Source organism: Aythya marila (assembly GCF_965140915.1).
Source record: "Aythya marila genome assembly, chromosome: 2".
Lineage (NCBI taxonomy): Eukaryota > Metazoa > Chordata > Aves > Anseriformes > Anatidae > Aythya > Aythya marila.
The window spans coordinates 32,780,172-32,805,861 of NC_139043.1; the positions used below are offsets into that span (position 1 = coordinate 32,780,172).

At 36.7% G+C, this 25,690-nt stretch overlaps 1 protein-coding gene across 4 annotated transcripts in view; it reads right to left on the reverse strand.

Annotated features, from left to right (window-relative positions):
- Positions 1–25,690, reverse strand: part of MACC1 (MET transcriptional regulator MACC1) — a 151,030-nt gene that overhangs the window by 15,175 nt on the left and 110,165 nt on the right. For all 4 annotated transcript variants that reach the window (XR_014316950.1, XR_014316951.1, XR_014316952.1 and 1 more), the window contains exon 6: positions 35–178. The gene's annotated coding sequence lies outside the window, so the exon portion shown is untranslated. The remainder of the gene's footprint in view (positions 1–34; positions 179–25,690) is intronic.

Genomic DNA, 25,690 nt, shown 5'->3' on the forward strand with positions numbered 1-25,690 from the left:
GTTTATTACAGCAGATTTGAATAAGTCATGATACCTGTAACACAGATGGTCTTGGTGCAGGGCAGTAATATGCACTCTCCTCCAGAGACAGCAAAGTTGTATGCAGGATGTAAGATAATTGTGGGTCAAGGTACAGATGGTTATGGGACCATGCCATATTGAGGCCACATATCATCACCTGCAGAAGAAAACATGAAAAATGATGAGAAAACCTACCTACCTCAAAAATATTGAGGATTTGTCACCACAAAGACCCTATCAAGGGTGGCATAGATGTAGCCTCTGTTCTCTGAGCCTTCTTTTTTTTTTTTTTTTTTTCTTTTTTTTTTCCTGTCTGTGGAAGCTCGAACTATATCCAGCTTTACTGAATAGAGTGAAACACCAAAACCTCCCCATACAGAAATGTCAACAAGTAGTAATGAAAATTTAACTTTCTGGAGGAAATAAAAAAAAAAGTTATTTGACTACAGTGTTGTTTATACTTTAATCAGGGCTTGGGAACAACAAAACATATGAAATGGAAGGAGTAAAGCAAATTCTGTGGTTCAACTAGCTTTGTATAAATGTGTGTGCACATAGAGTTCATTGTATTGGTGTTTATGAAAAAAACTATATACCATGAATATAGCATTACTTCTTTGTTGAGGAATAATACACAATATAGTAAACACAATTGGCACAACATAACATGTTTTCTGTCCTCCAGTGGCCCATAACACCCCTAAATTGTCACCTGCATAAGTTATCACTTATGACACTTTCTTAAATTCTGTCTGATTCCTTGTAAAATGTTGGATGTTACACAAGGACGTTTGAACTCTTGTATGTCCCTACCCAGTGAAAATTCAGACATATTCCAGGTTTCAGTGGTGTTTCTCTAAAATACTGATGTGGTGCTGTCTCATTATTTTTTCAATGTAAAAGTATCCCTTACAATGGCATTTGCTATGTTCCTCTGAAACCATCAAGTTAGAGGAATAAAAAGAAAGTTCAATACTCCAGTTCTCAAAAATGGCATTCCACACTTCACAGCAAGGGCTGTTTAGAACTCTAGAAATGCGGGCAAGCATGTTCTGTTTCAGTTAAACAGTCTCTGTTCACATCCTCTAACAGGCAAACAGTTTGCCTTTTAAAGAAAATGTTTGGTTAGATGCAACCACAAAACGTGTTTCTTTGATCACTGTAAATATCTGACTTCTGTTTATACAATGTTTCCATCAGCAGAAATACCGTGATTTTGGCTTTAGCACAGCTAGTAAGATGCCATAGTACAGCACTTTCTTTGGGATTCTTTCTGTCTGAGTTTTCTCTAATATTGCTGGAAGATTAAAATCAAAAATTGAACTGCAATCACTATTGTGAGGACTCTGGATCCGTATATACAGCTCAAGCTAGCTCCTGTTGCAAAGCATTGAGGATGGGACATAATTACAGATGAAATTTTAATTGGAGACACCTATACCCCTCCTGGTAGAAAGAAATTAGATAACTTGGTGTAGCACATTCATCACATGTTCAGAGCCAATCTAAGTGCTAGGCTGGGTTCAGAAAGAAGTTTTTGCCTAGTGAGAAGGACAGAGAACTCTGGGTGAGGTTGTCAGGAGAAGAAGAGCCTCCTTTATGCTTCCTCCTCTGCTCTACTTGTGGCACATTGCCATTTTTGAGACTTCATTTTAAAAAGTGGGAATTTTTCTGTCTTTTCCAAGAAAAGAAAAGAAATATAAGTGCCCCCATAAGGTATGCATTTGTGTTCAGAAAGTGTGAATAGCATGCTTTCTTTACCCTAAGGGAAACAGAACACATTTGAGCAGGTTGTCAAAGCAGAATACATGTAGGAAATAGGGAAAGTATTGCCAAAAATCTGTTAATATTTTATTCAGTTTGCTCTGCTTACACCTGCAAATCATACAGTTTTCTTAACACTTGGTTTCATGTTTACTAATAAATGTTAATGTGAGCAAATATTTACAAATTATTCTGAACTGATAACAGACTTCACGAAATATTGTTAAATAACTGAGTGTTCCCAAAACATTTTTTGAAGTTTTAGATTTATGAAGCTTTTGTTATCCCATCAGGAAGCAGAAACAATAAGAAGATAACATACATGATTAAAACCATGTGAATTTACCATAGTGAATGCTCATGAATAAAAAATTGTGAGTACTGGATTTTATCTTCTGGTAATGCCTGCCCTATGCCACATGAACACATACAGCACACTCCCCTCCTGAGAGGCTCAATACCTAACAAGAATATTTCATCCAAGTGTTCAGAATAACTGAACACGTATTGCAACACACTCACTGATCGCCTGTGAGCTAAAAATAGCTACACTTGTCCTCTACGCTATTTTCAGGAAATTTTTCACTATATTCTTGTATTGTTGTAGACCTCGTCTGCCTTCTATTGAAGCAAAGGAAACATAGAACATGCAACTCAAAATGCCATTTTGTAAGGTACACTCTGGATTAGAACTTGTGTGTTACTAAACACTGTTTATTGAGGGGCTGGCAACTTTTTGTATTGTATTCACAATAGTAGCTTGCAGCAAATACTCAGCTTCTCCTAATCACTTTTCTCTAAAACCTTTTCCAGTTTCAGCAGAGGCATAATTAAGCAGTATTACTAAACAGCTGAAAATAAGATATCCTTTGCTAGGCATTTATCTGGAGACATTCATTATGAATAAACACACTTTAACTTCATTTTAAGGGGTGTTCATTTTAAAAAGATGAATATATATTGCTGTTATGTTGCAGTATGAATACTCATGACCTCTAACTACACAGATTGTTTAGGATGCATTATTTCCAATTTGCCAAATATTGTGCTGCAAGAGGAAGAAGTTTGGAAAAGTGCAGTCTAAAAATAGAACTGCTGATCCCACAATGGTCGTTACTTTACCCTCAGGCTTTATGCCTAACTGAACAGAAGTGCTTGCTGAGGTGCTGATGCAATAACCTCACTGAATGTTCTCTGCTATTTCAGGCTTATCACTTCAGCATCTATCCAGACCCCATCTTTGAAATCTGGATTTCCTAAACTGCATGTATTACAGGAAAGAGCTACATTCAGTGCAAATCTTATATTTAAAATAACAAATGGTAATAATTTCAAGATACAATGAAGACTAAACAAGTAGACTAAATATATGCAGTAGTACATCTACAGTAGACAAAATGCTTGTGATACAGCTGTTTTGAACAGAAGGGAACTTATCTCATTCTAAACTATTCTGTTTGGTTTTACATGAGTATTTTTATTATTATTATTTATTCTCCATAGATTTTTCAAAATATATTCAGTGCTACATTCTGGTACCTTCTACAGACTATATTTAAAACACCATAAATCATATGCTTCTCAATACCCACAGGCACAATCAGTTATAATTCAATTGGTTAGCTTTGCTAAATGCAGCAAGGGTCCCAACCACCCATCTGAGGTGAGGTTTTGCCATCTGCTTCAGAATAGCGCAGCAGACAAAAAACGAACATAGCTGACATGGAAGTCTCTCAAGGAGAAAAGAAGCCTTGGGCTGCTAAATGTCAAAACTGCTTACTTCTCAACCCACCCAAGTGCCGAGTCAGCTGTGTGGTTTGAAGATAAATGACCCAATGAGCCTAAATACAACTACTTTGGCAATTTGCAATGCCTGGAGTATATTTTTATCTATCACATTGCTTCTTTATCAACCCCATAATAGCATCTGAAGCATAACAGCTTTGTTTTCAGATTAACAACACATAAACCTATGAGTACAACAGAAAAGCTGTAAAGCACTGGTGATCTCTTAACTGCACTTTATTTTCTAGCACATATATATATGAGCAGATGCAGGGGGTGGCCTTGTGAGAGAGTCAAAATGGCTGCCACGCATGCCTTGTAATATTCTTGAAAAAATGCTGTGTAAATACTAAGTATCATTTATTTTAATTTGTTTTCTTCTTCCCCTCTTCACTGAGCACAGGCAGACTGGTTAGCAGGGTGGAGCCTAGGATGCTTTCATGAATAGCCACCAAATAAAAGTTAACTCAGACATGGGATCTTGTTTACAAAAGTCCTCAGTTATCATCATCTCCACTTGTCATTTCTCACAAATTCACAGGTGTCCATCAAAAAGGACAGTAACAGAAAAGGTCTCATTTCAGCCAAGTAGTCCTTTCCTTAAACAGATGCATGTATTTTGCAGCCACCTCAAGAAGGAAATGAAAATCATTATCAGTAATACCTCTAAAGAGCAGAGCAAAAATACACTGCATGGAGATGACAGGAAAACAAGAAGTAAATAAGAAAGTACTCAAAGGCTGATCCATGAAGGTTGTCTGTTTTGTTATAACCTCAACAGATCCTACCAATATGTTGAGATACAATTCGATGGGTATCTGTCATGGGAATATGTTTCAGGCATCCAAAAATTAACAGAAGAATCCTTAACTACTCCACAGAACAGAAATTTTCCCAAAAGACATCCTCTGTAGCAAATTTAGTTTCCTGTGGTTGTATGGACAGTTACTACAGGATCCTCCAGGGACACCTGTTCTTGCCAATGCCAGGGAGGCAGTAAGGCATCTATTTCAGGAAGGTCCATCTAATGAACACTGTATCAAACACTTAGATACACTTTTTATGTGTAAGGCCATCAACTTATGCAGTTGGTTGTTCTGAATTACAGGTCTCCTAATATCAAAATCTCCTTTTGATGCCCAATTGAGAGAAACAGATGTAGCACACTTCACAAGAATTTAATTGAAATTATTTATAGTGAGAAATCTTTAAAGTATTTTTTCCCATGATCTCACAAACTTATTTATTTATTTTTGTCTATTACTAGCAGTGAAGTTTTTAAACATATAAGTATATTATTTCTAACAGTAGATGCTCTATGGAGATGTCAGATTTCCATCACAGCTTCATTTTCATAGAATCAAAAGAATGGCTTGGGTTAGAAAGGACGTCAAAGGTCATCTAGTTCTGACCTCTCTGCCATAGGCAGGGATGCCACCCACTAGATCAGGTTGTTCAGAGCCTCATCCAACCTGGTCTTGAACACCTCAAAGGATGGGCCGTCCACAACCTCTCTGGGCAACCTGTTCCAGTGTCTCACAATCCTCTGTATGAAGAATTTCCACCTAACATCTAATATAAATCTCCCCTCTTTTAGTTTAAAACCATTCACCTTGTCCAGTTATTATCTGACTGAGCAAAAAGTTGCTCTCCATCTTTTTTATAAGCCTGCTTTCAGTACTGAAAGGTCACCCCAGAGCCTTCTCTTTAGGCTGAACAGCCCCAGAGTACTCCAGCCCCTGGATCATCTTTGTGACCATCCTCTGGACCCATTCTAACAGGTTCATACCCTTCTTGTGCTGGGGACCCCAGACCTGGATGCAGCACTCCAAGTAGAGCCTCACAAGGACAGAGTAGAGGGGAACATTTGCCTCCCTTGACCACTTCTGTGTTGATGCAGCCTAGGATGCAGTTGGCCTTCTGGGCTGCAAGCACACACTGCCAGCTCACGTCAAGCCTTTTGTCTGCCAGAACCCCCACGTTCTTCTCCACAGGGCTGCTCTCAGTGAGTTCTTCTCCCAGTCTGTGCTCATGTCTGGGACTGCCCCGGCGCAGGTACAGCACCTCGCATTTTGACTTGTTGAACCTCATTAGGTTCACATGGACTTCATTATAAAATATATATATATATATATTTTAATGATTATTTCAACATATATCTGGCTACACAAGCAAGAAGACAAGAAATCTTGCATGTGCAGGGTTTTCTTTGTACTTCTAAAGCACTTTAAACCCAACAATCTTGACAAACTTTTGCAAATACCAGTCAAGTTTAGCAACAAATCTATAAGACTGCATTAAAACTAACAGTTACTGGTGATAGGAGACTTCTGATGTTCATTGTTGGCTGGTCCTTAAACAGCCTTTTTTTCCCCTCAGATGTCAACCATGTGCTGCCCGTAAGTGCTAGTGAAGTCATGATTGCTTACCTCTCACTGTTGCAGGGGGGTGAGGGTGGGGGTGGGGGTAGTGGAGGGTATAGAAATGTGAATTTGAAATAGCTTTTAGAATTAAGAGATGTAAGCCAGAACTATGTAAAATTATCAAATTAAAATTCTGAACTCCAGCTGTCTTGATCCACTTTCAAGATTCATTCATAACTACAATTCATGAAAATGAATAAATAAAGAGAAGGATTATTGTGTAATGTATTACTTTAGTTGTCCCCAGCTATATTCAGTCTAAGAGTGCTGTTTTCTAGTGAGTCTCAAGTCAGAATGGTATTTGTACAGATGATGTGACACTTCTGCTACAAATGTTATGATTAAAAAAGTTTTGGATCAATCAGGCTTACATTTTGCCTAGCTATTATACCCACTGTATTGTTTGTTATCTAGGAAACATAAGAAATTCAAATCTAACATAAAAAAAAATCTTCATTCCCTGTGCTTAGAGACTGATTTGGTGTATAACAAAGTGGATCCCTAAAATACACCTAAGTCACCTAAAACAGCATTATATAAAGTTAACTTTAATCTTATTTCAGGACTTACTGGTATGTAAGCCAAAGAAAGTACAATTGTGATTCTGTTTTGTTATGTCTGAATTCTAGAGAGTAATCATGGGAAATATGTCACCTGTTCTGAGGTTTCTTTCTGAATGACCTCATCTTACTTTCTCTCTAGTTATTTTACCCTCACCTTTGTGAACATATGTGATTTGCTATATTTTCTGTACTTCTTGCTAGTTTGCACTTCCTATCTACCTAAGAAATATGACCACTTACAAGGAAAAAACAAACAAGCAAACAAGAAAACACCTTTGCTGTCCAGGCTAGCTGGTGAAGCAGCCCAGAAGGACTAGAATTCTGGACTGAAGGAATTTTCTTATTTTTATTTACAAAGTGAAAACCTGAAGTTCATATTCTGCTTCAGGACTCCATGACAACAGCTATTCCTGTTCTTTCTGTCACTTTTTTGAGTAAACAATTACTTACCTCAGATTTGCGATGTATTTCTTCACTCTGATCATATGTGTAACAAAGGTCTTATCGCATAATTTAGCAAGAGCTCTTGTCTGTAAATTAAATACGATACATTTTCTACTGGCTATCAGATACAATGAATTCAGTGTTCACCTTAAATGTCTGCATCAGGCCATAACCTTTCCCCCACAAGGAAAACAAGACTTATAAATCTTACTGCGCCAATAAACTAAATATTTCAATCATGATAATTTAATGCTAGTAGAGAAATCTGATATTTTGAAAGGTTTTTCTAAATTAGATTTTTAAAATTCTCTCTCACCTTTTTTTAAATTTGAAGAGAATGGAAATTGGTAATGTGTTTTAAAACCGTATTTATTTAGGATCTGTATAAACCAAACCTTGCAATAAGTTTGTTAATCAGCATATACACTCACTTAAATTTTAGGTTTCTTATGCAGAAGATCACACTAAGGTTTGGATCTACAACAGCAAATTTAGAAGATAACAACTCCAGAGCAATAAATAAAATAGCAGGTTTAAGTTAACAACGCTGGTGATTAGCACAGCCTGTTTACTGTCTGAACAGGAGATGGCTCCAGCTAGCCATACCCAAGGGACACTAGCATTTCCTTAAGTACACTGTTATATTATCATTAAATTACAAATTATAAGAAATCTTGCAGAAAGATTTGAAAATAATGCAATCTGAAGGAAAAGATGAATATTCAAAGAGAGGTTTACCTCCAAATCCAAAATGCTTGACCTGTGAGCAGTATCCAGAACCAAGGAAGTTAAAAAGAGGTAATAATTCTCTATATGTGCATTTGTTTATAAATATGATAACTGCATTAATATTGGGATTACAGAAAATACATATTTGCTTTTACTTTAGAATGTTTTATAATTTTGAAAGTGACTTGGAACTGCCAAATTAAATTTCTTTCCATTCATATCAGTGTGATGATCTCATATTATGTTGTATTTGGTATCTCATACCGGGCTATCATCTTCTAATACTTCAGAGAAAAGAAAAAAAGAAAAAGAAAGAAAAAAAAAAAAGCTCATCTGTTTTTGAAAAGCAGCACTTTTTAATAATGGCTGTATTTACTTTGTCTTAACAGAGCTAGCAAATTAATGGGTACAGATCATATCTCTGCTGCAATTGATTTCAAATTTCCATAGCAAAAGAAATGTTTAAATCTAGGACTTCCCTCTTTACATACAAAAAGCTCCTTTATGTAGAGGAATTTTAGCAGGTAACTACTTTGGGAGGGCAAGCCATCTGCCCATAATCAACAGAAAAACATCTACATTTTCACTTGCTTCTGTATGAATGAAAATATAATAGCAAATTTTAGCCACATGAACAAAATAACAGAAAGCAGAATATTTTTCTCCTCCCTGTTTTCACTAACAGAGAACAATTCATAGTTGTTAGTTCCAGGAAAAAAAAGAATCTCAATAGAACAATAGAGAAAAATTGTTTCAGTAAGACATTTGGGTATTCACACACATGATATCAGCATTATTCCAGAGATGCTTAGATCTTACCCAAATCTAGAAGAGCCCAAAACCTTTAAAATCTCTTGGGAAATGAAAGTCTGGGCAGATGCTCACAGAGAAAGCAACTTTTTTCCAAGAGGAGCTACTAACCTGACTGAAAGCTCTAATTTGTAGTTCATAGCAGATACCACTGACCACCTGGAATCACAAGTAGAGAAAAAATGGAACATGCAGGCTGGAGCTCCTTGCTGTCTTTTCAGTCACACAGGACAGCCTAGTTTAGTTCTGTTGCACTTATACATACTTATTAAGATGCAGGTCCAAATGCAACTTTTGATCTTAACCAGTTGTCTAAGCTAAAGATGCCTAGAAGGAAGAATATAACATGGCTACAGACCAAATGATTTCCTATAACATTTATATTTTTAAAGGTGTCTTGAATAACTTCTTTGTGATTTGTTGTTGTTCTTGTTTTTGTTTTGCTTTGTTTTGTTTTCCTGTACAATTTATTATTATTTATTTATTTATTTATTTATTTATTTTGTGGTTTAACTTCTGTTTTACTTAGGACTTCTCAAGGAGCAATGATGTCATCTTCAGAGTTTCCCCAGGTGCAGATCTAGATGGACAAGGGCCTCAAGGACACTGTAACTCTTAATGTGATCAGTGCAACACATACATCCCATGTTAAGTCTGAATGCAGTCTTTCGATTGTCTTAACCTGCTCATGCACACTGCCTGGACTCCACCTGGTTCAGTGAATAATGACTTCAAAACCCTGCTTGATTATTGCTGTATGCTTCGGTTCTTTTATCTGAGTAAGGATAACAGATGGACACAGATGTCCTGTTTCTGGGCAGACTACTTAATGCCCCAGGAAAAGGAAATATTTTTCCGCCTTTATGTTTTGCAGTTTTCAATCTAACAGATTTCAGAGCTTCAGAGCTTACCAGGCAAGCTAAACCCCACATTTAAAAATAAAAATAAAATCAAGGAAAACACAAGGTTCTGTGCATTTTTATGCTTCTATCCTATGCTCTGGGGAATGCTTTAACATCACTATACATCACTGCAGAGTGTGTTGCCTCAGTCCCTCCTATGAAAACTATTCCTCTCAGACTAATTAAATATCCATTTGGTCAGGAAGAAACATGACTTTGCTGTCTGATAACTAGCATATTTACCTGGGAATTAATTTTAATAATTTTAATAATAATCTCTATCGTTTGGATTAGTGTTCTAACTATTGAGATGCCACATCTGCAAAGAGCTTCAGTTTTCACAAGTAATATAACATATCTCCAACAGGAGAATCCATGGTGACCTTTACACCACTAGACTTGTTTGTTAGCAGATTCATAAGAGACAAATGATATACAGGCTTATCTTACCCGAATGTTGAATAATATACAGAAATGCTGAAAATACACATTATTCTCAGGATTTCTCACTGGTAGCTAACCAAAATTGGCAGTCACTTGGGTAAGTTTTTGTTGAGACCAGATGTATAGCAGTATACAGATCTTATGTGACTAAATGAGGGCTCTTCATCACGTGAGGCCCAAATCTTTTTTTGTATATAGCTCTACAGAGGTGGCAACTATCGTGTCAGAGAAAGGAGCTCTGTTCTTCAATGTCCTCGGATAGTCATCTTAACTTGGAAAAGCACAACCCAACCCTCCTAATGAGCCCATCCTTTCTAGTGTTATCACTAGATCACACTGAGTTCTGGGCTAGGCTTCAAAGAAATAATAACATAATGAGACAAGGGATAAATAAAAAATAATTATTCATTTTTCTGATTTGCAACAAGCCTTTTGGGAAAGGAATGGAGTAGGATAGATGTGGAAATAGTCTGTAGTCATTAAGCTGTGGAGTCAGCAATTTCTTTAGTTTCCACAAATCTCATGACAAAACATTCATTGAGTTAATGCAAATGTTTCAGCCCTAAGTAAGATGCAATAATACTCTGTAGTCTTTTTATTATGAATAAATAAATAAATAAATAAATCTTCCCTTTTTGCTGAAAAGGCAAAATACTTAATACCGCTTTCAAGAAGAAAATCTCTATGCCTAACAAACAGTAGTTAATTTAGAAAATAACTCCAGCTGTACTGTCTCTGCTCCCCAGTCAGCTGTCATCCCTTTTTGGCTTCTTGCCATGTTATCTTGTGCCTGTAAAGATACTTGAAGTTTTATTATTTCCCTGTTGCATTTACTTGAGCTTCAGATTCAAAACATAAATACATGGGAAACAACATGTACATTGTTTGCAGTAAGCAACAAGAGTCCTTCACTGTTTTTACTTTTGGACATGACATGAGGGATGGTCAGTCTATGGTTAGACAAGAAGCTGAGCTCAGAGTTCATCTCTCTTGTGCAATTTCTGCCTCAATTACAGGCTCCCCTGTAAATCATTTAAAATGTAGCACATTGGCACTGCATCATATTTCACTACATGGAACATAAAGAAGAATAAGACTCCCTTGGATGAGAAGACAGAATAGCCAAGATAAGTGAAGAATAAGTGGAAAAAGGTTAGTTCAGGTCAAAGAGCTGTTACACGAGCTAGTACATAGAGTATGAGTCAACTACTGCCACAGAGAAAAACTGAACATAAGCAATGGCCTTACATAAGAACAGGAAAAGAGGAGTTAAAAAAGAAAAGGCCATTGGAAAACTCCCTATGTGTTCTGCCAACAGAGAATGATTCTCTAGCACCTTGGCAAGGACTTTACTAAGTTAATTTTTCTGTGAAGCTCTGTGGATGAACTTTTTAGTAATTTTGTGTAAAATGAAGGAATAACCTAAAAAAAAAAAACGGGGAAAAAATAACCATAAAAATATGTGTTCAGCTCAAGCATACTGTAAAGAACTTCATGTTTGCAGAAGCAGAAAGTTCTTTGATGATTCTGTTATCCATTTTTAAAGATCCTTCACCATAACCACTTTGACTCACTTTTAATCTGCAAAGACAGGTTTGACAGTGCTAAAATTTGCATTTGTAGAGTGCCTATGGCAACAAACTAAAAGTAGACAATCTAAAAGTTACCTCTCAGTATGTTTGCTAAAACATGTGCAAGTTGGGCAGAGAACTGTATTTTCACTGGGAATCTTCGAAAGAGGATTCCTTGAATAAAATAAAGAAATATGGCTCCTCTTTCAAGGTAATCAAAAAAGACACTCCTAAACATTATGAACAATTTTACCATGATGATTTTTTTTCTACAATCCACTGAGAAACATTTATTTATTTTCATGATAGTGACTGACCACTTCTTAGACGTGCATTGCATGTAAACGTGCATATGCAATTTCTAAATATTTTCCTTAATAGACCAGCCTATCATATTCAGATGAACAGCATTTTTTAATCCATGTTTATTTATACTGATTAATTAAAAAAAAAGGAAAAAATCTTCATAATGACAAAAAATAATCAACAATAAATGAATAAGATGCCTCACTTTCTCTTTTCACCCCATAGGAAGATCTTTTAAAAACTAAAATCTACAAATTCTCTTCATAGAATTCTATAATTTTTTACATAGGAATCAAATTCCTGGACTTGGAGAACTGACGATCCAGTGTCAGGCTTCAGTCTAAGATATACAGCAGAAAAATGTCTTGAGTATGCAAATACTAAAAGAAGAAAAAGTATTCATAAACTTATGTGGAGAATATACATGACTTTACCCATGGAGTTTCTAACCTAAAGATTAAACAAAGTCTCCTATGCACATTTACTGAAAGAAAAGAAAAGAAAAGAAAAGAAAAGAAAAGAAAAGAAAAGAAAAGAAAAGAAAAGAAAAGAAAAGAAAAGAAAAGAAAAGAAAAGAAAGAAAAAAGAAGAAAAAAAGCCTTTTAAAAAGCCTACGCACATCAACTGAAAAAAAAAAACAAAAAACAAAACAAAAAAAAAAAACAAAAAAAAAAAACCAAGCAAATAAACAAAAAAACACCACCACCACTAACAACAAAAACCTTTTAAACAGAAGATTCATGCAAGCAACATGAAAATTTTATTCTGCTGCTTTATTCCTGTTGGAAAAGAAATGAATTATAGAAATGGTCACAGGATCACTGCTATCGATAAATCTAAGAGATTCATTCAATATACCTATAAAACTGTGTCCAGTAACAGGCTGATCAGGAAGAAATAACCATAGATTTGGATTCTTGACTAGAAATTCTCCATGAATGTAAGGGAGAAAGGAATTTTTTATTCACATTCTAGAAAGGCAGAACTTTTATACCTATGAATATAGCATTTAGTTGTACAGTAGAAAAGATAATTTATATTCTTTCTCATTTAGGGAATAGGGAGGAGTAAATGCTTTAGCACAGAAATTACATGAAAAATTAGTCCAAATGAAAAGCCAAAGAAGCTATCAAGGCAGCATGAAAGAAAAATATGGATTGCAGTAAATTCATGTGGTAATTCTAAACGAATTACAGAAAATTTGTTTATTTGTATTATTTTAAGACAATCTCAGTAATTTTGAAATAAGATATTTGTATCTTCCTGAGGCATACTCAGCTCATATTTTCAAGCTACTTTTGAAGTAACCATGAGATATGAAATATAATTTAGGAAAAAAAATGCTGAAAGTCCCAATAAGATCCTTTACTTTTAAGAGCCAACTTTAAATAAAATAAATGTCAAAGATTCACAGCATCTGTGAGATTTGGTGGCCATCACAACTTTCTTCCCCTCTTCCAACCAAAACCAAATGACAACTTGAACACAGAAGACATTTTATTTAAAAGCTCTTCTGGTACCTCATCCAGAGGTGGAAACCTCCAAGGGCCCATGTTATCTGCTTCCTTCCTCCCAGTCAAATGAAACACAATAGGTTTAGTTAAAGGGACCATTTTCTGAATGTTGTGGATTGTCCAAGGATGAAGCCTACTCTAGAGGAATATTCCTTCAGCACAGTGAAACCCCCAGCTTAAAAAAATAATAATAATAAGAGAGAGAGAGAGAGAACTCTACTCATGACTCCATCAGTTGTCCTGTTTTCCTGTTCTTGGTATCTCAATTTTAAATGCAGGTCATTTTCACCTAACTGAGCTGGCATCAAAAGAACTATTCCCCAAGCATTTTCATGTTATTTACTTGATATTTTCCTGTCAAAATGAGAATAAAACTTGAGAGGGAAATTGTTGGAACATTGCAGGCCTGACTAATTTTGTTGATTTATGGAAACAATGGCCCACAAACAATTTGTGCTTGTACAGTAGTTCTCATGCTGAGGCCTGCTTTCCAAGACCATATGGTTGATCTTACTTAAGAAACACACACAGTAGTTTCTTGATGTACACACAGCTTTGCTGAGGAAATGTCCTCCCGGCACACCCAATGCAGGCTGCTGTTCCTTAGTGCTTAATTCAGTATACACAAAAGTACACAAAATGCACTGGACTTCAATACTGCCTTGTGGGTAAATATTATTATATTACAGAAGACTCATGTCCCAGAAAAGTGGTTAAGGGGTTTCCAGGTACTGAAGACAACTCTCTTTTGTTTGTCTCTCAAAGTGACAGTGACAGCTGACTCTTCACACAAGGTTTATGAATTGTGAACTGGAGACTTGCAAGACTGGCAAGGAGGAGAGAGGGAAGAAGGCAAAAAGCATAATCCACATACTGAACTTTTATTTAAAACATCTAAGGTACTCAAAATGGAAATCTTTGATTTTATTTTTTTAAGACTAACAAAATTATTTGAAAATATAAATATAGGAACAGATACAGGACAATATTTGGAAAATACGTTTCTTTTGCTCTTACTCTTCCAGTCAGTTTTGGTTTCTTGCATTCTTTTGTTAAAAAAGAAAAGCCAAAGCTGGAGCACCAGGACCCAAAATACAGAGCAGACAACAGTTTCTTTTGTATTCAGTCCTTGTACAGAAAAAGCAGGGATTTTTCCATTTTGCACATGATTCACAGTTTGTTGCAGTGATGCCAACCAAGCCAGCAGTGTGTATACCTCAATACAAATTAGCAAGGGCTATTATTCTGCCATTTGTCATAAAAGATCTCTCTGAGAACACAGAACACGTTATTTCCGTTCACCGCATTAGAAGCTGACTTGACAGCAAGACCCAACTTAGTACACCTCCTGCAGTTAGCATAAAATACTTGCAAATATTTTCTCAGATAACACTGACATTTCATGAGTGCACAGAATTTTGCTCATGTGCCATCCCATAGAGGGACTCCTGCCTGACAAACAATAAAGACCCAGAAAAAGAAATGTTTGCCCCAATACCACAACCAACAACAATTCCTACTCCAAGTGCCTTGAGACTTCAGCATTCACAGATTAGAAAATAGTTACAATAGATCATATTGTTGCTGACTGTTAGCCATTGACTTTCTATTTAGCTTTAATGGCAAATTTAACACTTGCCAAACTTGCCAAATTAACAGCATTGACTAGAAAACTGAAGTCACGTCAGGAGTGCAAAACAAGTAAGGGCACACATTTGTCAATATTTGCTCTTTGGAGAAAGTCTGAAGGAAAAGGATCTTCTATGTTACTACTCATTTCACTTTGGTATGTATAGAGACAACTCAAAACAGTGTTAATTTATGGCAGAATTTCAAATCCCTGGCAAGATTCCTTAGCCATATTTAATGGTGAAAATCTGATAAAAATCCATTATCTGGTTATTTGTCTCCAAGAATAATTCACGTCTTATTAGAAGGACTTCTTGGAACCTACTTGATCCAGTTCCCTTTAGCTAAATTACTAAAATATGGAAGTGAAAGTTCAGAGTCTCTTTGTTAGCATGAAGCTTCTGTATATGTACACAAGGCTGGTTTTGTAGGTTTGTGAAATGACCAACAACAACAGCTAAATCCTTCAGAACATGGACAAATTGCTATAGCTGGAGTCCTGAGAATAACATGGAGCAACAATGGCAGGAAAAGTGAAACAAAAGGAAAACACGGTTTTTATTCTTTTTTAAATCCTACTTAGTATTTTTGGCTGAGCTTTTTTGCAGTTCCATGGCTTTTTTTTTTTTTTTTTTTTTCAATCAGCATCATTATTTTGCACTTACTTCCATTTTAACCCTAAAATATTAAAATGTTACATATTTTAAACAACCAAATATTTATACTTTTCGAAGTCCTATCCTCTCTTGAATTGCAGACAAAGAGATAGAATTAGTGTCAGCAACCATAACAGTAAAAACGTGGCTTTTTTTTTTTGTTTTGAAAATTAATTGCTACAGCAATGTTGAACCTTATTTTGAATGAAAGTAAACTCAAGAAGTTGATTTCTCCCCTTCTCTAGCATACCAAGGTTATAACCACAGCAAACAATAAATAAAATAAAATAAAATAAAATAAAATAAAATAAAATAAAATAAAATAAAATAAAATAAAATAAAATAAAATAAAATAGTTAAATGCAGTAAGAAGGATGTCAAAGAGCTGGAAAAATTGCATGAGAGAATTGCTAATGCACTGCTTACAGAGACCTCCACCTTTATAGGGGAAGTCTTGAGGAAGAATGAAAAATATCTTTCACCTATGCCTCCCACCAAAAGAGATCATTTTCTCTTATTAGGAATAAGATGACCATAGGCTACTTGCGTAGCCTATGAAATCTTGCATTTTTTCTTGCTAGGGTGGGCAGAGACATTTAGTAAAGGCAAACATGTATATTAGTCACATTCTGGCACTATTAACAAACAAACAACAACAACAACAACAAAGATAAAAAAGCTGCCATCATATTAATGAGAGCTTGGTATATGCAAGGAATGTAAAATCTACCATTAGCTACTGAAAGCAATCCTGCAACCAAAGGACAATATTTTTCTTAGTTATTAATCTTTTATCCAAACGACTCACCTCCCAAACTCCCAGAGCTGAAAAACTACACAAGTCAAAAATATATGTATATTAAAAAAAAAAAAGAGAACAGCAGCAACGTCCCATCCTCCACAAAACAAACAAACAAAAACCACTCACACACCTTCTTCAAAATTCCCAAATCTTGAAAATTGAAAATGAGAACTTGTCAGTAATCTTGTCGTTCTTTTGATTTAGTTAGGCTAACTGGATGCAAGTACTGTCCAAATGTAGCAAATAAATTCAAATTTCTGTTTCAAAGGATGTAGAAAGTTGGTATGCTCATGGTTTTTTCATGTTTCACTTTTTTCATGTTCAAAGCACAATCCATATGCCCTGGTCCATATTAAGGTCCCATGAAATTATATAGGCAAACTTCTCAGGAGGAAGATGCAAAGTCTCCAGCACTGAACTGCTAGAGTTGTATGTAAATAAAAGCACTAAGATGGCAACAAACAGGTCCACCTAGTCTCGGGCTGTCTTCCTTCACTATTGTCCTTTCCTGCCACCCTTGATTCTTACAGCTCTGAATGTGACACCAAAATCCCTCTTCAAACACACAAGTTGCTTTTTTTTTACTCTTGAAATTTGTTTTTACTTAAATGCTGTTATCAATGATTTCAGATGATTTGAAGCTTTCTTTATTGTACTCTGTGAAATGTCACTGTTTCAAGCATCTAACCATATAAAATGGAGTTTAAATTAAATTAAATCTGGGAATAAATCCCCCAGTGTAGAGAAAGTTGAATCCTGATGTTACAGAGTGTTTATACTACACAGCTTTACAAACCCACTGACTCTGCTGGAGTCCTAGTGTAACACATGAGAAGACATTAGGCACATTTTCTTTGACATCCTGTCCGTATTAGAATTCTATTTTTATTTTTTTTTAAATACATCTTTAAAGTAAGTTTTATTTTATTTATTTTATAAGAGCTTTATTCCCATGAGTACAAGTCTGATTACGCATAAAAAGGAATGAAGGGAGCCATAGAAATAGATAATTTATATTGAAATAGATAAAATGCTGGTGGCAATTAACATTAAAATATTATACTAGAACACAGTCTAAAATCAACAAAATTATGATTTGAGTACAGTCTTAGAAGACACGTAAAGAACCATAAGCAATAAAATAATCAAATATTTACCACTGCACAAAGTATTCTGAAATCACAAAACACAGAGCTTCCATGCCTCTTTTGGTTTCTGCTCTCCTATATTGAATATAAATTAAATGGAAAATGGTCTCCAAGACCTAATTGACTATATTTTTTCAATTTTTTATCAGATGCTAGTAGATACAGAAGTAAAACTACTTAAAAGTAAGAGAGGCACATTATATGATTTATTGAAGATACTTTGCTGTATCAAACATTCTTAACCTAGCATGACTATTCATGTGCCAGTTGGGAAAGAAGATCTGAATCTCTTTGTACCTTCACCCAAGCAGTGTCCATGTAGCTTGCAAGCAGGGTAATTTAATAGCTTGCAGCCCTGAGATGACCAGTGCAGGGTGATTGTTTGGTAGCATTCAAATGTATCATTCAGCACGTTTAGAATAGACAAGATGAATATAAAAGAAAATAGGATTAACTAACCTCAATTCACTAGTGGGTGAGTGAGGCATAGCTCAGTGAGATGACTTCACACTTTAAGAAAAAAAAAAACAAGAAAGTGAAGCCAGAGCTTTCAAAACCCCCAAGTCTAACTCATTTTCTTTTAGTCCACCTGTCCAGATGTTGCCTCAGACTGCTGTCCCAATTCAGTATTTCTCTCTTGTCCTTCAAGTTTCACAAGAAAGCAAAATGTCCTGATACATTTAGTTTTCTGAGGAACTGCAAAATGTCACTAGACAAGTACAATACATATATATATGTGTTTGTGTGTGTGTGTGTGTGGTGGTCATTTAAACAACTGCATTCTCTTTCTGAAATGAATTATTAATGCAAACAGCATAATTTATGAACTGCCAGTGCTGCCAGTTAAAATCTAACTACAAGTTTTATGTATGAGCTTCCATCATGCTGAAGCAAGAGTTTAATAATACAGCTGTCAGAGTAGCTAAAGTTAGCAGAGCTTTAAAAGCTGTCACTCAACAAAATGGTGTCCTAAGACTTATGAAGGATAGGACAAAGGATGAAAAACAAATTATAGGGAAACTAATCCATAGATCTTTGGCCCCAGCTATTTGCCACACATTGCTTGAAATTGTTTCTAATAAATAAACCGGAAGTATGAATGACAGAAAAAAAGTGTTTACCCCCCACCCCCCCAAAAAAAAAATAAAAATCTGTGTCTGTTATTCACATTCTGAAAGAACCATTTCCAATTCAAAACAGAATCACAGAATCATAGACTCATTTTAGCTTAGTGATATGGTTTAGTGGAGGACTTGTTTGTGTTAGGTCAGAGGTTGGACTCAATGATCTTGAGGTCTCTTTCAACCTTGAAATTCTGTGTTTCTGTGATTCTGTGATTTTGGTTGGAAAAGAATTTTAAGATCATCAGGCCCAACCATTAACCTAGCACTGCCATGTCTACCACCAAACCATGTCCCTAAGCAACACATCTGCATGTCTTTTGAATACCTCCAGGGATGGTGACTCAACCACTTCCCTGGGCCTCACAACACTTTCAGTGAAGAAATTTTTCCTAACATCCAACCTAAACCTCCCCTGGTGCCACTTGAAGCCATTCCCTCTTGTCCTATTGTTTGTTGCTGGGGAGGAGAGACCAAACCCACCCTGCTACAACCTCCTTTGAGGTAGCTGTAGAGATCAATAAGGTCTCCCCTGAGCCTTCTTTTCTACAGACTAAACAACCCCAGCTCTCTCAGATGCTCCTCATAAGGCTTGTTTTCTAGATCCTTCACCAACTTTGTTGTCCTTCTCTGGACACGCTCCCGGACCTCTATGTCCTTCTTGTAGTGAGAAGCCCAAAGCTGAACACAGTACACAAGATGCAGCCTCAGCAGAGCTGAGCGCAGGGGGATGATCACCTCCCTGGTCCTGCTGGCTGCACTATTCCTGATACAAGCCAGGATGCTGTTGGCCTTCTTGGCCACTTGAGCATAATTCTGGCTCATATTCTGCTGCCTATCCATGAACACCCACATGTCCCTTTGTGCCAGTCTGCTTTCCAGCCACTCTTCCCCCAGCGTGTAGGCCCCGTTACATGGGGTCATTGTGCCCCAGGTGTAGGACCCAGAACTTAGCCATGATGAACCTCATACAGCTTGCCTCAGCCCATCCTATAGTCCAGCCTATCCAGATCCCTCTGCAGAGCCCTCCTCTACTTGAGCAGGTCAACACTCATGCCCAACTTGGTGTCATCTGCAAACTTACTGAGGGTGCACTTGATCCCCTCGTGCAGATCATTGATAAACATACTGAAAAGTGGCCCCAGTACTGAGCACTGGGGGACACCACTTGTGACCAACTTTTAACTGGGTTGAAAATGCACCACAACTCTTTGGGCCTGGCTACACAGATAGTTTATTATTCAATGAACTGTACACCCATCCAACCCATGAGCAGTCAGTTTCTCCAGAAGAATGATGTGGGAAATCAAGGATGCTTTATTTAGCATGTATTTTGGCCTAATATTAAAAGATCTTTAACTATGATATTGTAGAGCTGCAGTTTCCCTGAAGGATTTACTTATGTTCACTTGTTCTCTACTTATTTACAAAGGTTTCCTTCCTATGAGAAAAATTAGGACCACTGTCTGGCACATACTTAATTTTACTCGTATAACGACTATAAATGATGTAGCATAAATATTGTTGCTTCACTAAATAACTGTGATCAGACAAATTCATCAAGATACATAATGAGAGCAATTATATAAAAATTCAAACCAACCAAGCAAACAAATTTAGTAGGGAAAATATTTTGCTGAAGTTAATCTTGTTTGTTACCCATAACTAATAAAGATTAGCCAAAATTTTTCAGCTGCTTTTAAAAATATAATTTAAAATATTTTGCCAAAATATATTCTATATACAAAATAAGAATCTGCAACTTAGTTTCAGATCAGTTTTATTTCAATAACCTAATTAACCTGCCTCTGCCTGCAGCTCCGGTGTGTCTCACAGAGCTGATAATATGTCTTACTCTTGCTGTGCACTGTGATTTCTGTTCAGATGCAGCTATGCTGTGAATTAAGAAAGTGTTATGATTGCTACTGCTTTATGTAGACTGTATCCATGTAGGCTTTGACCTATATAACTTAATGAGTGTAAAGTATAATCTCTACAGTCCATTTTACCTGGCCAGAAGAGGGGTCACTCTTGCTATTTGAACAATCTTAGATCTACTTAGATGCCACATGCTTTCAACTGTATTGGCATGAAGGCAGCTACAGTACATGAAGCTTCTGTTGTCTTGAAGAAAAAATTCTGTGCAGCTTTGTGTGGTATCATATCAGGCTTACCTGCTCTATGGAACCTGCTTTGGCAGGGGGGTTGGACCCGATGACCTCTTGAGGTCCCTTCCAACCCCTACAATTCTGTGATTCTGTGATCATCTTGGATGGAAATCATGGAATCCACATGGAGTTCAACTGTACACATCTATTGATTGTATCTTCTCCCTTTCACCGTAACACATGAGCTAACAGAGTTAAATTGCCTTATTCGTCGTTTAATACAATTAGAGTAAAGATGGCTAGAACAAAACCACAAAGTACAAAAACTTGTAATACCTGAATTTACATTCTGCTCACAGAATCAACCCTGCTGCTAATAGCAGATTTATAGATCAAGTTAGTATGGCTTTTAGTTTTTTACAAGATTTAGGTAGAGAGGTTTTCTCAGTTTGATTAATTATCTTAATAACTTTTAATTCTTTCTTCTCTCTCTAAATAATTTTTGGTCTGTTTGTTTTGTTACTATTGTTGTTTTTTTTTTTTTTTCAGCTGTATTGTTTCTTAGAAACAGCTTCATTGCAGTATGTCCTGGTTTCAGTTAGCACAGAATTAATTTTCTTCCTAGTAGCTGGTGGAATGCTGTGTTTTGGCTTAGAATGAGAAGAGTGTTGATAACACCCCGATGCTTTAATTGTTGCAGAGCAGTGCTTATACTAAGCCAAGGACATCTCAGCCTTTGCTCTGTCCTGCCAACGGGCAGGCTGGGGGGTGCAGTAAGAGCTGGGAGGGGACAGACCCAGGACAGGTGACCCAAACTAGCCAAAGGGGTATTCCATACCATCTGACGTCATGCTAAACAATATATAGGGGTGGCTAGCCGGGGGGAGGGGGCCGGACTGCTCGGGGTTAGGCTGGGCATCGGTCAGCGGGTGGTGAGCAATTGCATTGTGCATCACTTGTTTGTACATACTATTATTACTTTCGTATTATCACCATTGTATCATCATTATTATTATTATTATTATTATTTTCCTGTCTTATTAAACTGTCTTTATCTCAACTCACGGGCTTCACTTTCCATTTCTCTCCCCCGTCCCAGAGAGGGAGGGGGGAGGGTGAGCGAACGGCTGCGTGGTGTTTAGCTGCCAGCCGGGTTAAACCACGACACAGTAGTATTTTTTTTTATAATTATTTAGAAAAAATATCATTTTGCTAAGTAGCAAATCATGGGGAAAAATATATTTTCACTGTGGCAAATTCTTGATGTCCAGTTGTAGCAGATGGCATCTTTACATTAAGTTGTTTAAGCCACTAGAGCGCAATTACTTATTGAAAAAAAATAATCTTAAAAAGATGGAGTCTAACAAGATTTTACCTCTTTTTCACCATTCCTTAAGCCAGAAGTTGCTATTCACATAAAAAAAGTTTTTCTGGAATGTATTAGACTCTCATAACACACACACATACACTTTTTTCCCCTCTGCTATTTTTTGCCTATCCACTACCTTCCTCATTTACACTTTGTAAGTAATTTGGATATAGATTTATTATTATTTTGGGAGCAGAGGGTGATACTCCTCCAAATTACCTCCTTTGAGTCAGCCTGTGGAGGAGAAATTCCTTTGCTCTCCATGCAGTGGAAACAAATTGCATGCTAAGGAGATCAGCCTTTTCAAATATCATCATGTCTTTTTACATCTCTGTCTTGCAAATCTCAAACAACAAAATATTGAGTCAGACCAGAAAAGGAAAACAAACAAACAAACAAACAGAAATGCATGAGTCTCTCTGCTTTCCAAACCACAAGATAGTTTAAATGAAGGTTATGGCATTATAATCGCTCTCCTAATATTTAGTTTTCCCTTACCAGTTACTGTTGTGAGGTTGATTTAACAGAGTCTATTTCTTGAAGGAATTTGAGCAAGATGATTTTAGGTCCCTCGTTCTGATAAACTCTTGCCATCCACATTTACCAGTTCCTAAATCAGCAATTAATCTGCCAGCTGAAGTCTAAATCAATCCTGATCCTTAAATGTCTTCTTATTGAGGAATGATCATTTGATGATGATGATACTAAAATCATAGAGTCTTCCAGCAGTCTCCCACACAGTCTAACAGAACTGCAGCCCCACAGTCCAGTCAGCTCTCAAAATTCCTGTCTCAAAAATGTCCTGCATCCTCTCTCCCACAAGCAGCTCTCCATCTCAGTCCTGCATCCTCTCTTTCCTGTCCCCTGCCTCAAGCTTGCTTCACAAGTTCCTTCAGTGTTCTCCTAAAGCAGCAAAACATCTCAGACCAAAGGCAATAGGCAAGCCATGGGAAAGCAAAGAAAAGGAGCTTTTACTGATCACTGAAGAGAAGAAAAAAATGAGAGAGAATCCACCTCCAGCTGCTGAAGGATATTTCAATAAACAGCAGATATAAGGAGAATTGGCCAGCTCTTTGCCAGGACATAAGCAAATATGGTGGTGATGTATCAGAAGAGCTCTCCTTCAGAGAGAAAGTTCTTGTGTTGTAATACACAAATCACTTCAACACGCTAGGGCTTGGCCCAATGCAATTGCTCACCATCCACTGACCAATGCCCAGCCTGGTCCTGGGCAGCCGGGACCCTTCCTATACCCCAGCCAGCCACCCCATATTAATTGGCCACCAAGATGCCATATGGTATGGAGTACCCCTTTGGCCAGTTTGGATCACCTGTCCCCTCCCAGTTCCTCCTGCACCCCCAGCCTCCTTGCTGGTAGGGCAGTGTGAGAAGCTTAAAAGTCTCTGACTCGGTGTAAGCTCTGCTTTTCAACAATTAAAACAAGTAGGAGATGTTTCTTCTCAGAAAGCATGGTGAGGCATTGGAATGGGTTGCCCAGGGACGTGGTTGAGTCACCGTCCTTGGGGGTGTTCAAGGAAAGGTTGGACCCGGTGCATAGAGACATGGTTTAGTGGGTGACATTGGTAATAGGGTGATGGTTGGACCAGATGATTTTGAAGATCTTTTCCAACCTTAATTTTATTATGATTCTATGATCCTGCTCTTACAAAAATCCCATCACTGAGGCTAGAACTGAGGGTTTGATAGCACAAATGTTTGTATGACGCATTTAGAGTCTGTATGACTTTGAGAAGACCAGCCCATCAAACAAACAAACCAAACCAAACCAAACCAAAACAAAACAAAACAAAACAAAAAAACAACATGTAACAAATCCTCATGGTAACTATAGGTGAAGTTCATTTGATGTAGGCATTTCACTTCCATGTCAAAACAAAAGGCTTTTCAAAAACCTCAGTAGTGTTGCTGTCTCATGATTGGCAGAACAGAAAGAGATGAAGAGTGAAAGAGCAAGCTCTGAAGGGCTGCTTGTCTCATATTGACTATACATGGGCAAGGAAGTGAATGGATCTTTGACCTGGCTCTTCTCATGGCACCTGTGAGGTTATTTTACAACCAAAGTTGAGTGGGTGTAAAAAGTGAGAGATTATGCTGTGATTCCAAGAAGTTCCTGGTTCTCGGTCAGCAATAGCATGTGCTGCTCTACAGCTGAGTGGTATCTGGCTAAATCATTATGGGGGAACTAACACAATACTGAATTAAAAAATAAAGCACTTCCCTGAATAAAAGTTCCAAGGATTATCATGACAAGGCTACACTGGAGCCTGCCACAGTGGTAACTGTTCCAATTGGTAATGGGTAACAATTCCAGTATTTTATTTTGTTATTATTTTTCCAATTATGTTTCTCACTATTTGTTTTATAATCACTTTTTATCCCTGCCTCCATCATCTATGTGTGCTATCCATCTATCATTGTTTTGTTTTATCATAATTACTCAGTTTTTATTTTTCTGATATTTGGCCTTAGATACATATTTCATTTTCTCTTTACACTGGCTAATTTCCTCCCTCTGTAAATCTGTAAATTGCTATGTAGAAAATACATTACATCAAATACATGCTGCACTAGAAGCTGATATAAATGATTTGGCAACTGCTGCTATATGCTGACTTGCCAAGTACTCCAGATATCTGTAGTTTCATTGTGAAAATACCAGTGATGTTCATCCTTGCTCATATACTGTATGGAGTTATAGGAAATAAACAGCAATCATACTGAATAGTTTTACAGTATAGGAAGATCAGAAAAAAAAATAAATCAATGAGAAACTTCTGGAGTAGACTTGTGAGACCTTTGAGCTTCCTGAATCATTTCATTCAGTGTTAGTGACCTTAATTAAATCATCACCAGCTCTGTGCTAACTCCAGGGTAAAATTACTATCCTTGATCTTTGTATTGTAATTTCTAAGCTCTCTTGTCCATTACATTCAATTATATTTCTCAGCTGCCCCTTTCTCTATTTCATGGTTGCACCACACCATTTCATTCTGTCCTTCCCTTCTCTCTACACCTACAGCTTGTCTTCTCTTCCTCTTAGAGATACCTCTATAAACTGTTAGTAGTGGTTAGTCTGTGTATTAGTCTTAAAGTGAGGTAGTCAAAATAATTAATTTAATAAAACTTTTGTTCTTGATCCATTTTTTCTGGGATGGTCATAGGCACTGTAAAAAAATATATTAACTTGTACTTGGCATCTTTCTGTCTTGCTTGATGTTTCATGTTACCTTTTCCACATCAACATATACTTTTAACCATTTAGACCATGTAAAGTGTTTGGTGGCTTCCATACCTGTTTATGGATATACTTATTGAAATTGGTCCATCTGTGATTGAAATTATATATCAAGCTCCTTAACTGAACTGACTGAATGTAGCATCTGTAGCACAATTAACTAAAATATTTAAATATTTTCTTTTTGTTTTGTTTTTCAGTTCCCCTTAAGCTTCTGCTCATTTTTATCGTTTGTTTTTCCATTAAAAATGTTGCTCTGAGAAAGAAATAGGGATTAGGATGCAACAAGGGCACAGAGATAGAGGGGGTAGAAATATTATTGTCA